Source organism: Lepidochelys kempii, chromosome 3 (assembly GCF_965140265.1).
Source record: "Lepidochelys kempii isolate rLepKem1 chromosome 3, rLepKem1.hap2, whole genome shotgun sequence".
Classification (NCBI taxonomy): Eukaryota; Metazoa; Chordata; order Testudines; family Cheloniidae; genus Lepidochelys; species Lepidochelys kempii.
In genome coordinates this window covers 125,445,136-125,459,977 of record NC_133258.1, presented here as the reverse complement: position 1 = coordinate 125,459,977, position 14,842 = coordinate 125,445,136, and the positions used below count along the sequence as shown (strand labels likewise).

At 41.5% G+C, this 14,842-nt stretch overlaps 1 protein-coding gene across 4 annotated transcripts in view; it reads left to right on the top strand.

The window, feature by feature from the left end:
* The window catches only part of PDE10A (phosphodiesterase 10A), a 574,288-nt gene that overhangs the window by 31,066 nt on the left and 528,380 nt on the right, over positions 1-14,842 (top strand). The window lies entirely within an intron of this gene.

Genomic DNA, 14,842 nt, shown 5'->3' with positions numbered 1-14,842 from the left:
TTGGTTCAAATTGCTGTTGCAACAGGGACTTATGAAGGGGAGGGGAGGTGGTTTGTGTAATTGCGAGGAGAGGGGTCTGGGGAAGAATCTCTCTGTTAAGATGTGATCTCTGTTATGAAAAGGTTTGAAAGCCCTTGTTTCACGCACTTCGTTTTTTGGGCAGGAGGAAAATATTCACCAACAGAGGAAGGTTTCTAAGCAATCAAGCAGGTCATCTTGCTAAGGAAGTAGCGGTTGGCTTGGTAGTATGTCATATGTGGGAGCTTGCTGTGTTGGCAACGGCAGCTGCCCACTGATTGATTCATTCCCATCTGTTCTTATCTAACTAAGCAGTAGGTGAAGTAGAGGAGACCTAAAGAATACAATAACTTCACATAATGTGGGGTAGGAAGAGGGCCTGTGAACAGGTGACTCCCTGCTTTATCAATTGCATAATGAAAGCAGGGTATCCTTTTCAAAGGCTCAGAATGCCCTTAATTGTCCTTCACGATCCATCCCTCTCTAGTGTGCCATCTCCTCCCAGTGAAGCCCTTCCCTGCCCCTGGAGCCTTATGGCGCCCACATGGCCAAAGTTATAAGTCACATATTCTCCTCCTAGCCCCAGCATCTGTGGCTCTTTGATGGTGTTCGAGTTTCAGATCATTCTTTAGGAGCAGGAAACATAAGTCTCTCTCTTTGTGGGAAACCCACTACACTCTTAGGTGCTGGATAAATAGTTCTTGAAAGGGAAATTGACATGGGGGCATCTCCTTTGGGGCAAGAGGAAGGGAACTTTTAGTTTACAAAAATGTAATACATGGAAAGATGTCATTTCCCTTAGGAAAAATTCGTATAGCCTTTATTAGGGATGTAACCATTATACTTTTATTTCTCAGCAATTTACATTATTTAATACAAAACATTATCCTTTTTATAGGTTTTCTCTTTTTAACTAACGCATAGAATTCTATAGTGGGGATATAATTCTCTAGGTATTACAGTGCATAAGACTTTTCCCATAAGGGTTGCCATGGTTCTTCCAAAATGTCCCTCAGCCTTTCCAGAATAAATATCCTTGCTTTCCCTCTGGGTTTGTCCTGGCACATCTAAATACTAATAAGGTTTAATAGCTAATCCAGATGTGCTGGCAGTCAGTCAGATAGGAAGCTCATGAAGTTCTTTTGTGTCTTGCATCATCGTTGTTCGGAAAAGGGGATCTCAGGACAAAGACCTGTCTCTCAGAACCTGACTGCAAATATCTGACGGGCATGGGCAGCAGGTATAATAGGCCACGCGAGGCTAAGCCTCCCCAGACAGGATGTGCTGTATCTCACTTTGGTAGTGCACCACTGGCCTGCTGCCTTTGGAGTGCTGCCGCCGGAAGGGCACCCAGGCCATGGCCCCGCCCACACTCTGCCTTGAGGACCCGCTCCCACCTCCCACTCTTCCACCATGGCCCCACCCATGCTGTTCCTTTTCCTGTCCCCACGCTGCTTCTTTCCCTGTGGGCCCCCACCCGCTGCTCATACCTCTTCACTGCTTCCCCCCGCCTCTCGCACCTCTTTGCCTTTTTTCCCATGGGCCCCCCTCCTGCCACTCGTGCTTCTCTGCCACTTCTCACATGGCCTCTCCCTGCCTCTTGGCCCCCTGAGAGGCAGAGAGGTGTGGCTGGGGGGCCCCCTTGTGGGAGGGGATAGAGAGGTGCAGAGGAGGGGGTGAAGAGGTGCGGGTGGTGGTGGGCTCTTAGGGGAGGGGGCAGAGCGGGAGTGGGGAGTGGTGGAGTGTGGGCAGGACCTTGGGGCAGAGCAGTGGGTGGGGCCATGGTCTGGATGCCAGTGGCTCCTTCCACTTCTGGAGAGCTTCCAGCACTCAGTCCTAGCCTCCCCAAATGCAGGAGTCACGTGCTGCCCACGCTGGCAGGGGAAAGCCCAACCAACTTACAAATAACTTCAGCTGAGTAGGAAGCCTAACTTTTATTGTGGTCGTTAAATCCATCTTGAAAGGAAAAAAAATATGTTGGTGCTTTTTTGTTTTTGTGTCTTTCCCTAAAACCCTCTAAGGGTTTGTTAATGAACCACAACGTAATGTGCTTCTTGAGGCATTTTACCTTATTGCAGAACATTTTGGAGGAAGGAAGGGCACAATGGAGTCATTTATTCTACCTAAAGACAACTCATGTTTTTGTTGTTTAGGTTGTGTGTTGGAGCATGGGGTAGGGAATGTTTCTCCAAGTTTGTAGTAAAAGCTAAAAGCCAATGCCAAGTTTTGAGCATGTGTACTCCCTCTTATGGGAGGGAACCACAGTGTAATTAAGATCTTTCTGATACAAATGTTAGGGTGTCAATCATGCTTTTTACTGTTTTAGTGCCTTCCTGTCTGTTTCTTTATCACGTGCACATGGGTGTCTTTTATTTATTTTTTTTCTTTTGCATGCAGCTTCTGCAAGGTGAATCTGTGCTCTTTGATTGCAAATCCCCCTTTTTTAAAACCAAGTTGCAAAAGTAAGGAAATAGCTTAGTCTCTAAGGTGCCACAAGTACTCCTTTTCTTTTAGCTTAAGTGCTGTGTGTCTGAAGCATCCATAATTAAAGTCATAACTAAATACAGAACTACAGAACGTGTTCAACATTCACCCAAGTATAACAACATTCAGCTGGTGTTACTGCATTCTTAAATGCCAGGCAGCATGACTAACACCACTATCGTAAATGACCAATATAATGCTCATTTTAAAATACAGTCACTTTCTATCAATAACCTTTTCCCATTGACATTGAATATTAGCATATCCTATATTTATTCTAAATTTGCGTATAGACTCATGAAGTGTTTGTGTTATGAGACAGGATAAAGGAGTTGAAGCTAATCGGTCTTCACTTTAATTTTGAGTTCTTCATTCATGTCCTCTTTAACTGTTCTTTCTAGGCTAAATAATCCTAAGGTAATTTTTTCAAAAGATGGTCTCTTTTGAAAAATTTACCCCTAATGTCCACCGTCCCTCACTGTATATGAATCCTGTTACACCTCTAACTGCGTTCACTGATCTTTTCAACCCACAGTGTCTTTTGTCAAAGAGAGCCAACCCAAACTAGAAGTTGTAATTGCCCACCATTTCTCGAGCAGTTCCAAGGTGGAATGGAACAGAGCACTTCTATTATTCTGGAATTAGTTAGAAACTTGGGCTGGTTACGTGGTGTGTTTGTGCCAAATTTTCAACACTGAGAAAATGTTTATCCTGAATTTATAAGCCCTTGACAATAGGAAATGCCAAAGAGTCTTGACTATAGCAGAGACTAATTTGACTAAAAGAAAAGGAGTACTTGTGGCACCTTAAAGACTAACAAATTTATTTGAGCATAAGTTTTCATGAGCTACAGCTCACTTCATTGGATGCATTCAGTGGAAAATACAGTGGGGAGATTTATATGTATATGTACTCCTTTTCTTTTTGTGAATACAGACTAACACGGCTGCTACTCTGAAACTAATTTGACTGACACTGTTTCTGAAATTAAGTGTAATTTGGATTTTAAAAAGTCAAAGTAACTTTGGCTTTTCAATTATGATCTGAAGTCTGCAGTAAGATGAGTCCCTGAAACATAAATCCTTGTATCAGAGACCCAGTATGAGGCTTAAGGCCTAAGCTAAAGTAATGGTCAAGACTTTGCTAACATAAAGTTAAGCTGTGAGCCAGAGGCAGGCCCTGCTCACAGAAGCTGGGAAAGAAAGGGCTGATGTTGCAAAAATACACATACCTAAAAGGTACTGGACAACTAAAGATACAAACATATGCCAGGATGATACCAGAACACTCCGATACTTGCACATTACACACAAATAACAAAGACCAGGCGGACCCATCCTAAAGACAGGCAAAAGAGTAATATAATGGATAGAGTTGTTTTGTTCAAACCAGCACGTATAAGGTCAGAGGGGGCACCTTATTGCGTAGAGGGTTTGTACCTAGCTACGTAGAGGTGTTGCACCTCTATATGTCAGGAAGTGATGTGTAACTTGTTTGTACCTGTTTATAAAAATGCATCCCTGGGGTGGTGTCTTTGTCCGGCCTAGGGGGCAGTGGAGTGTCCCACCACTGACTGAGCTGTGTCCGTTGTCAGGGGGTACACATTTGTAGTTGTCTTGTAGAGTCTGCTGGAAACTATTACTGTGCTTCGTTTGACAATAAACCTGGCTGGGTGCCTTCATACCTTATCGGAGTCTGTGGTCATTGGGGGTTCTCTCTGGGTCTGCTGTGCTAGCGATCTGCAGAGCCAGGGCAGCACACGGAGAGAACACACACACGCAGCCGACCGTTATCAACAGTGAATGGAGTAGAGCACCACACACTGGGCATCTAACAACAAAGTCCAGCCTACTGAGGAGTTTACATCAAGGAAGTTTTTTGGCAGCAGCCAGTCCAGTTCTGGTGCCTGCGGGCTTGGAAGACCATGCAGCTTTCATATAGGAAGCATTCCACAAGCTGTCCAAAGATACAAGGCATTTTGAAATTGTTCATTGGCAGCGTGATGTTTGTCCTACTTTCCCTATGCTCTCCTGGCCACATGCCTCAGTGCTGGCCTAGAACCACCTCTGGGGTGATAGGGCAGTTCAGCCTGTGGCATTCTTGTCTTGGGCCTACCAACAGGGATACTAGTTAATGCCAATTTTGAGTGTGGTTTTAGTGATATGGATGTCTCTCCCTTGGGAGCTTTGCTGAGTTGCTGGAATAAACAGAAGTGACCAGCACCTTTATTTTACATTTCAATCAAAGGACAGTGGCCAAAGTTTTCTACGATAGCCAAACTTTAGGATTCTAAAAGTGAGATTTTTTTTTTTTTTTCAGAAATGCCTTGAAGTCAATGGGACTTGTGCTTCTAAATGTCTTAAGGGCTTATGCATAGCCCATTGTCCGATGTCTAATTATGAACTAAGGAGCCTACCTTTTAGAAATTTTGGCCAGCATCTGCAAAAATGCTCAGCCTCCGGACACCATGTTTGGGGGTGAGGTTTGGTATCTATTCAAAGTAAAAGAGTACAGCCCACTGATTTCCAACATCAGTTATTTCCTACAGTAGCTAGCATCTTGATAACTGAAGACTGACTGAGCTGTATTTCACATAGTTTGTGGGATCAGATGAGATTCCAGTACAAGGTTCTTTATTAAATTTGAGGTAGGTTGCTAAGTACATTCCAAGAGAAAAATACCATTAAACATATCAATTAAAAAAATCTGAACACGAAAAAACTGGAAATTATCAGCCAAAGTTAATAAACAATTCGAATACCAATCTTAATACCCAATTAATTCCATGAAACTGGAAAAACTCTGAGTAGTACTCATTGTCAGTTTTAACAAAACATTCACAATAACTACAACATTGTCTGGCTGTTCATCTCTCACTTTCTTTCAGAAGTGAACATAAACTCTTCAATCCATGATTTTACTTATAAAGGACTAGATCCTTTATTTAAACTCACATGGAGGGGGTCAAAAATGATATATATTCTCTGTGAAAACTTTGAATGACATTAAATATTTTTTATTTCTTCATTTTTAGTTGAAACAATGAAAAATTCCATGAGATAGGACAATTGAAAAAAGAAAACTGATTTTCTTTTGTTTCTGAAAGATTAAAACAAAAAATTGCACTTTTCTCCCTCCTCTGAGGGAAAATGGAGAGAAAGGAATGAAGAGAAAACTCCAAACTGATTTTTTTTGTTGTTGTTGAAAAAACAAATTCCTGCAAACCTTGTTATGAAAATCACATTTTGATGAGAAAAATTTCAATCAATTCTCCCCAAAATTCTTTTTTAAAGTCTTGCATTTAATACAACCGTACACAATCCTTAAAATAAAAACATAAAGAATTCAAGACTATTTGAATATCTAATGTTTCTCTACAGCATCCACGATCTTAGTGCATAAGCATGTCCAAAAAGAAGTGTTTTCCTACTGAAGAAAATAATTCAGTCTACCTCTAATTAACTAATAAAACTACTGTTTAAAAATAGACTAGTGTAACTAACACCAGACCATAAAACTAGGGCCATTACATTAAAACAGGAACTGTTCATGTTGCAACAAATGATTAAACTTAATAATACAGAACAAATACTAAGTTATCTTCATTTATAATTTTTAAAAAAGCATACAAGGGCCTCATCTAATTCCCATTAAAATTAAAAGATAGACTGCTGGGTACTTCGGAGGAAGATTGATCGAGCCCTAAAATAGTAAGATTAAAAACCAGGGTCACAGTTAAGGTCATTTTGGGTATTTAGCACTGATCCTTGTGCATGAATTAACTGTTCAGGTTGGAATGGCATAAGAATTGTTTTTGTAACTTTAGATTGTGATGCCTGTAATTTTGGAATACCGGCTTTTTAACAGGTGTTTGAAGTTTGGGTTTTTTATGGATATTTTCAATAATATTGCTCTGCTTGAATTGCATTTGGGAACTTTACATGTAATCTATCAGGTTTTTTTTGTTGTTTGAGGATTTTTGGGGTGAGGGGGCGGGAGAAGGGCAGTTATCCTATTTTTGTTAAAATACTGTGAAAGCTATGTAAAATCTGCAATATAAATATAGCATCTGGACTCACAACTGTGAGTATGTGGAATATGAGTATGCTGTGGAATATGTTTTGGTTTCCACTTTTGATTTTAGTAGATGGCAGCAGGATTTTTTACATCTGTTCAGAAAATGAACATTTATTAAAATACCTTCAGAAGGTCTGCTTAAGATTCCTTCTCTCAATGCACCTGATAGGAATGCAGCTGTGTCACTTAATTAACTAATTTATCTTCCGTCCAGCAACAACACTTACGACGAAAAAGAGCACAATGGTTTTCCATATAGTATTTTTCCCAAGATAAAAATATAAGAGTTCCAAATTCATCCCTGAATTACTCTGTTGTCAGTCATACCTATGCAATCCCATTGTCTTGATTTCAGTAGCAGAGGAAGAGAGGAGTGGTAGAATTTGGTTCTATATATAGACTTTCAAGACTAGATTTGCAAAATAGTGCATGCTATTTGGAGAAGTAAAAATTAAAAACTTTTGTGGAAGTTGGCACGTATGGAATTGGACAAGTGCAACATTTTTGAACTGCAGGGCCAGATTAAGGCATTTCAGGGCCTTAGGCAAACTCCAGTAAGAGCCGTCTCTTGGCCTTGTACCCCATGCCGTGGTCCCAACCCTCCTTCAGGTACCAGGGTCTTTAATCAAGTCATCTTGGGGAAGAGGGATGTCTGGCTCTGTTCTTTAAGCAAGCTTGCTCTCCCCCCACTCCCTGGTCCTCTCTTAAGATGAGCTGGGTCTGTCTCAGAGGAGATGTTGGTGATGAGGATTTGCTGAACCACCCCTGTGCAGCTATGATGGGACGATGACCATGAAGGTCTGCACTTCCCAGGGACTCCTCTGCTAGAGTTGTGCCTGTGAGCCACCCTAGAGCTGTGGATTTGCATTAACAACCCATTGAAATAAATGGGGCAGTTCCTCCTCTCAGTCTCTCTGCAGACAGTCAGTCAGCACTGCATCAGTTATACAGTACTAGCTTCAAATTTTCAAGGTTGTTCTTGGCAACCAAGAGAGGGCTTGGACACACACACACACACACATTTTTTAATGAAAGCTGAGTTGCTTGGCCCGAGACACATGTCTTTGCTTTAATCAAGCACTATGAAACTGGGTGCAGATGAGGCCTGATCCTGCCAATGGTTACTCATGATCTGTGCATATACAGTTCAGTACAATCACTTGCATGAGTGAGGGCTATTCATGTGAATAAAATCTTCAGGATCAGGCCCTGGCAAAGGTATGTTTGTTGTGCTCGAGAATGAAGAGAGCTACAAACATTGTCATACAACTAACCTTCAGAGGGCAACGGTGGGAGCTGTTTCTTTTCCAACTGGGCAGCTTTAGTTGAATGAAAACTTAGTTGCTTAGACAGACACTCCTGCTGTAATTAAAACACTTTAAACACTCCTTCAGCTAAGGGATCTGTTAGGGTTTTGAATAAGAAGAGAGAATCCTCACTAGACTTCAGGGCAATATTCCATGAGGGCAGATTAATCCATAGGAATTCAGAAGCTATTAGCTTTTGGTCATCACAGAATAGTAAGTTGTAGTATTCAAAACTTTGCTGCTGTGAAGATTTTGTTGTTTTGACCACACCGCCTCTCTACTGGATTCCTGTTTTCTGCTACACCAAACACAAACTACTTGTCTTCATTTTTAAGGCCCTTCATGGCCTACCCCCTTCCCTACCTAGAATCTCTTTCCCATTGTCCAAGTGTGGACTCCAGTCTTTGCTTTAAGAAAAGGAGTACTTGTGACACCTTAGAGACTAACCAATTTCCTTGAAACTGTCCTTTGCCATGGTGGCTACAAAAAGTTGACAAGGGAAGGCAGCTGGTGTGCTGCAAATACTACTTATTAGAGCTGGTTGGAACTCAGAATTTTTGTTTCACAGGAATTTTGAAATTTCCCATGGAAAAAAATCAAAATTTCATTTTGGATTTCAAAACTTTTTTCTGAATTTTATTTGGCTTTTTTCATTTTTTATATTTGTATGTTATTTCATGGCATGTCAGTGCTATTGCAGTAGAGCCTCAGTTACGAACACCTCGGGAATGGAGGTTGTTCATAACTCTGAAATGTTCCTAACTCTGAACAAAACTTCATAGTTGTTCTTTCAAAAGTTTACAGCTGAACATTGACTTAATACAGCTTTGAAACTTTACTATGAAGAAGAATGCTGTTTTTAACCATCTTAATTTTAAATGAAACAAGCACAGAATCAGTTTTCTTACCTTGTCAAATCTTTTTTAAATTTTTCCCCCTTTTTTCAGTAGTTTACATTTAGCACAGTACTGTACTGTATTTGCTTTTTTTTTTTTTTTTTTTGTCCCTGCTGCTGCCTGATTGTGTACTTCCGGTTCCAAATGAGGTGTGTGGTTGACCAGTCAGTTCATAGCTCTGATGTTTGTAACCCTGAGGTTCTACTGTACAACGATTTCAAAAATATGATCATAGAATATTCTATATTTTTATTATTAAACCACTACGGTCATCTGCTACTTAGTACTGAATGAAACATCTTATCTTTCTACATTCAACTCTCTTCTGGTTGTGTTTTAATGAAATAGTTTCACAGAAAAATTTCCTTTTCATTGAAACAGCTTTTTCCAACAAAAAACTGTTTTGACAAAATTGTTCCAATCAACTTATCAGTGCTGTGTCCATGTTTCCTTGTGTTCCCCATCTGTCTACATCTGCCTGTTGTCTCCTGTCTTGTACTTTAAGTGGGAAGCTCTGTGGGATAGGGACAGTCTCGTTGCTCTGTTTGTACAGCACCTAATACAATGTGGTCGTGGACCACAAATGGGCTCCCTAGGTGCTATGATAATGCAAGGAAGAAATAACAGTAAATGTATTACAAAAAAGACCGGTTTGGCTCACTTAGAGGGATTTTGATAATTTTTGAGAATGGCAAGAAAATAAGTTTGATTGCTGCAATAAGTCTCCCTGCAAATATGTGCATCTAAATAACAAGATTTTCAAAACTTATTAAATAACTATTAGTCTCCTTTTAAAGACAAGACATTTTCCTTGTTTAAGATGCCAATATGCCTCATTCTTCTGGACCAGAGTGACTGCTCCAATTTTAAACAAACAAACAAAAAACTAGGTGCTATTTTTTTTTTAGCAACTAAAATCTGTGCTTTTGTTGTTGTTTTTTTGGGGTGGGGGTGGGGGTGGGGGAAGTGCTTCTTGCACTCACTTTGCAGCCTTACCTGAAATCTCTAGGCACCCTAATTGTATTGAAGGCTAAAAGTTACAGTTCTGTACTTGCATCAGTGGTTGGAGGTCTGATTCCCAAAAATGAGTGCTAAATAGCTTTACATCTTTGGGTGTGTGTGTTTGTTTTTTTAAGATCAGCGTCTTGTTGGAAGAGGGGAAAACCTAAAAACTCTGGAGGAGCAAACATTTTGAATTAAAATTTATAGACAACACACAAGGCACTAAATCATTTTTGTAAGCATTCTTATGCTTATACTACATTTTTTATAAATATCTTTTTTTAAAATAAAACTTGTTTCTCTGTATGTGTACCATTGCCCTCTTCTGGACAGATTAAGAACTAAGCATGTGCAATTCTCTCTACTTGCAAAGATTCTGGAACTTCTTATTTCAGCTCACTGTATTTTTGACATTGCAAGTATTTAAGAAGTTCCCATATATTAGGTTTAAAGGTGCACAGGCTTGTCTGTGTACTCTGTATTTGACCATAGAACAGAATCTGTTTTTAAGGTTTAACAAAAAACATTTTTAAAATTAATGCTTTGAAGGCCTGCTGCTCTGCTGGATACCCATATTTCTCAGTGGTTGGAAGGGCATGGAAGGTGTGTTGGGTAAAACTGCTTATCTTCTGATGAGCAATTATTTATACATAACAGGACGTAGCAAAGCCTCCCACTGCTAGGGAGAGAAACCAGTGACTCCACAGCCTGAGAGGGGCTATAAAAATGACACCAGTAATGCTGACACTTCAGTGATGGGCAGTTTAGAAGAAAGTTGAGCAGTAGTAATTCATGACTGTGAGTCAGTGCCATAAAAGTCCTTTTAAGGATTATGGAAAGCTGACAACAATTTTCTACTAGTAATAATTATTAGGATTAGAACGTGCAAATGAATTAAAGGCAAATGTCAGGCTGATTGTAATGGTTTGTGGTATCAGCCAGATTTAGGTCCTGATCATATTCCCATTGAAGCCAATGGCAAACTACTTCAATAGGGGCAGGTCAGGCCTTTGTTTTACATAGCATCTTTAAAAGAAACCATTCCCCAATGCTTTACATAGTTCAATACTGAGCAGTTACTGGGCTTGATCTGCTGGTGCAGATGTATGGGCACAGATTGCATCTCTTATGATAACAGGGGCTGCAGCACTCTATAGGGCCTTCACTTCTGGAGCCAGGGAAAGCAATGTTTGTAACATCACTCTCCCCTTCAAATTTTGCCAGGGGAAGGCAGTTTTAATTTGTGAATGGGCTTCACAGGAGATGCTGAGGTCACTTGGGGTTACTGATTCAGACCATCTTCATGTTGCTCTGGCCAAGTCACTTACCAGCCACCCTTGAAAATGTGCTGGCCAACTGTGAGGCCCCTGCTGGATAATAATTCACTGCAATACCTCTTATGAGTAAACTTCCCACTGCAGAAGCCCTGTAGGTGCCAGCGTAACCTGCAGCTGAATCTGGCCATTGATTTGAGTTCTCTTGAGGTGATAAAATGTATCATCTGAGAGGTAAATCTTGACTTTAGCTCAAGGGACAATACATGTTGACTGAATGGGAATTTAATATAGCTTGACCTGCCTGACATAGGTGACTGCCACATGCAATTTGGTGCTCTTAATTTTAGAGGGGGGAAATTTTTAAAAAGCCCCTGTTTTGTTTATATCCGGTTTCGGGGCTGATCTGTGTATGATGATGATATAGTTTATGAGGTTGGTTGCTTAGTTTAGACAGCTTTTCCCTACTTGCTTACTATTCCTTAGAGCAGCAGCCACAATTGTTGGGAGAATATGGGTTTTAGTATGTATAAGAAATACGGGGGGTGGGGGGAGGAAGGAGGAGAAATAAACAATGATACAAAAATACTTTAACTGTTAGTCATAATTTGTCATCAGTTCTTATTGATACCTACTGCACAGGCTTTTTGCAGAGTCTCAGATCACTCAGTCGGCAGCCTCCGGATAACTTTTCAGCCCTTTAGAGAATTTTTAATGCTCCTGTTTCTCGCCTCAGGAAGAAGAGACTCAGACTCCAGACTTTAATTAGGGAGTACAAGAGGCCCCAGTGCTTCTCTCTACCGCTGCTACCTTCTTTGGTTGCTCAGATTCGCTGATCCTTCTGGTATTGCTTCCATTTCCAGACTGAATTTTGGAACATATTATAGCCAGGTATAAACTTGAGGATGAGAAGGTCATTGTGTCTGCTGATTATTACATCTCACCCTAAGCTCTGTATCACCTTCTCAAAGAAATCTAAGTCCCTCATTTGCTATCGTCAGGACCTGATGTTGGTCCCACCTCTTCCCCAAACAATGTGAAAAGTAGGAAGTTAGGTGTCTGTCTGAATGGCAGAAACTTGTAATTAAACCAAGCGCAAGGTGTAAAACTTGACTGCACTCTGGATAGTCCTCAATGGCTTCTTTGCTGTGTCCCATATATTATACAATGCCTAGGAACTACCGTGGTAGGTGTTTTTGAGAATACTTAGAGGAGAAGTCCAAGAAAAAGGTTCCTGGAATGTGTATATCCTGGTTACCTTGGACATGCCATGGAGACATTTCCAGGTTCTACTGTACTCTGAACACTTATACATCAAAATATATGTTGTTGCATTCTTGACAAAAATGTCTGGGAATATTTCCATTTTAGCCACATTGCAAAAGCAGCTTCCCCCCCCCCCCCTTTTAAAGCTAATATACTATAGGAGAGACTATTTCATCTCGAATGAGCTATTTGGGAAGTAGAGATTTGCAGATGGTATCTGATTGCTTATCAGAAGTGAACGTAGCGAACTCATCCACACCCAGCCAGGATGCACTCTTTTTTGCATATATACTCTGACTCGTTAACAGTGCTCTGTCCCTTTTGTGTGTTACATCACCAGAAGGTAAATGATAGAAAAGGCATTGAAGTTGTTGTGTGGTATCGGTATGAAAGTGGTTAACTAGTTTTAAAGGTAGGGCTAAGATAACCACTGAGGAGAAAGTAGAGGAAAAGGAACAGAGGCATGAAAATTCAATTTTGGGACTTCATACCAAACAGGAAGAGCCTCCATCTAGGTGGGGAAAGAGCATGGGGGAGCAGAACCATCTGTCGGGAAGTAGGGGTGCATATATAGCTATGGAGGCTGTCAAAGAAAATGGAATGCTCTGCAGTATAAAAGGCTGTACTGATGTCAAGACATGATGAGGAAATGGAGCATTCAGCAGAAAGGAGGAGGATGTTGCCTGTAATGAAAAGGGTGGCTTTCATATGATGGCCAGAGTGAAACAGATTGAATTATGCCAACAAGATTGTTTGTGAGGGGCAACTAGAGAGATGAGAAAGTGTGACATTGCCCAGGGTACAATCTGGACCATTGAACAGCTGGGTCCCCTTAAATATCTAGCCTGGGGTGCCTTTTACACCGCTTTCCTGCCAGAACATCCACTTCTGGCCTGTTCACACAGCCTTCAGCATGCAAATTCACTCCCAGCTAAATACATGAGCACTCTAACCAGTCACTCATGAATTACATACAGGGTAACACCCACAAATTCTGTCACAATCTTGTCTCCCAAGAAACATGCATCTTGTAATGTCTAGCACATTACTGAACAACGCAAGCTCACAGCCTATCATTTCATCAAAGGAAAATGATATATGTACTAGCCTTGTTATCCCAAGTGGAGTTTCCCACACATTTTAACCCTATGAAACTGCAGAAAAACCTGAGTCTCTGGATTAAGTTCAGAAGTGTGACCAACAAGGGTGATGTTGTGGTGGGAGTCTACTATAGACCACCAGACCAGGGGGATGAGGTGGACGAGGCTTTCTTCCAGACCAGGGGGATGAGGTGGACGAGGCTTTCTTCCGGCAACTCGCAGAAGTTACTGGATCGCAGGCCCTGGTTCTCATGGGAGACTTCAATCACCCTGATATCTGCTGGGAGAGCAATACAGCGGTGCACAGGCAATCCAGGAAGTTTTTGGAAAATGTAGGGGACAATTTCCTGGTGCAAGTGCTGGAGGAACCAACTAGGGGTGGAGCTCTTCTTGACCTGCTGCTCACAAACCGGGAAGAATTAGTAGGGGAAGCAAAAGTGGATGGGAACCTGGGAGGCAGTGACCATGAAATGGTCGAGTTCAGGATCCTAACACAAGGAAGAAAGGAGAGCAGCAGAATACAGACCTTGGACTTCAGAAAAGCAGACTTTGACTCCCTCAGGGAACTGATGGAGATCCCCTGGGAGAATAACATGAGGGGGAAAGGAGTCCAGGAGAGCTGGTTGTATTTTAAAGAATCCTTATTGAGGTTACAGGGACAAACCATCCCGATGTGTAGAAAGAATAGTAAATATGGCAGGTGGCCAGCTTGGCTTAACAGCGAAATCCTTGCTGCTCTTAAATACAAAAAAGAAGCTTACAAGAAGTGTAAGATTGGACAAATGACCAGGGATGAGTATAAAAATATTGCTCGGGCTTGCAGGAATGAAATCAGGAAGGCCAAATCACACCTGGAGTTGCAGCTAGCAAGAGATGTTAAGAGTAACAAGAAGGGTTTACTTCAGGTATGTTAGCAACAAGAAGAAAGTCAAGGAAAGTGTGGGCACCTTACTGAATGAGGGAGGCAACCTCGTGACAGAGGATGTGGAAAAAGCTAATGTACTCAATGCTTTTCTTGCCTCTGTCTTCACGAACAAGGTCAGCTCCCAGACTACTGCACTGGGCAGCACAGCATGGGGAGGAGGTGACCAGCCCTCTGTGGAGAAAGAAGTGGTTCGGGACTCTTTAGAAAAGCTGGATGAGCACAAGTCCATGGGGCTGGATGTGTTGCATCCGAGAGTGCTAAAGGAGTTGGCGGATGTGATTGCAGAGCCATTGGCCATTATCTTTGAAAACTCATGGCGATTGGGGGAGGTCCCAGATGACTGGAAAAAGGCTAATGTAGTGCCCATCTTTAAAAAAGGGAAGGAGGAGGATCCTGGGAACTACAGGCCAGTCAGCCTCACCTCAGTCCCTGGAAAAATCATGGAGCAGGTCCTCAAGGAATCAATCCTGAAGCACTTGCATGAGAGGAAAGT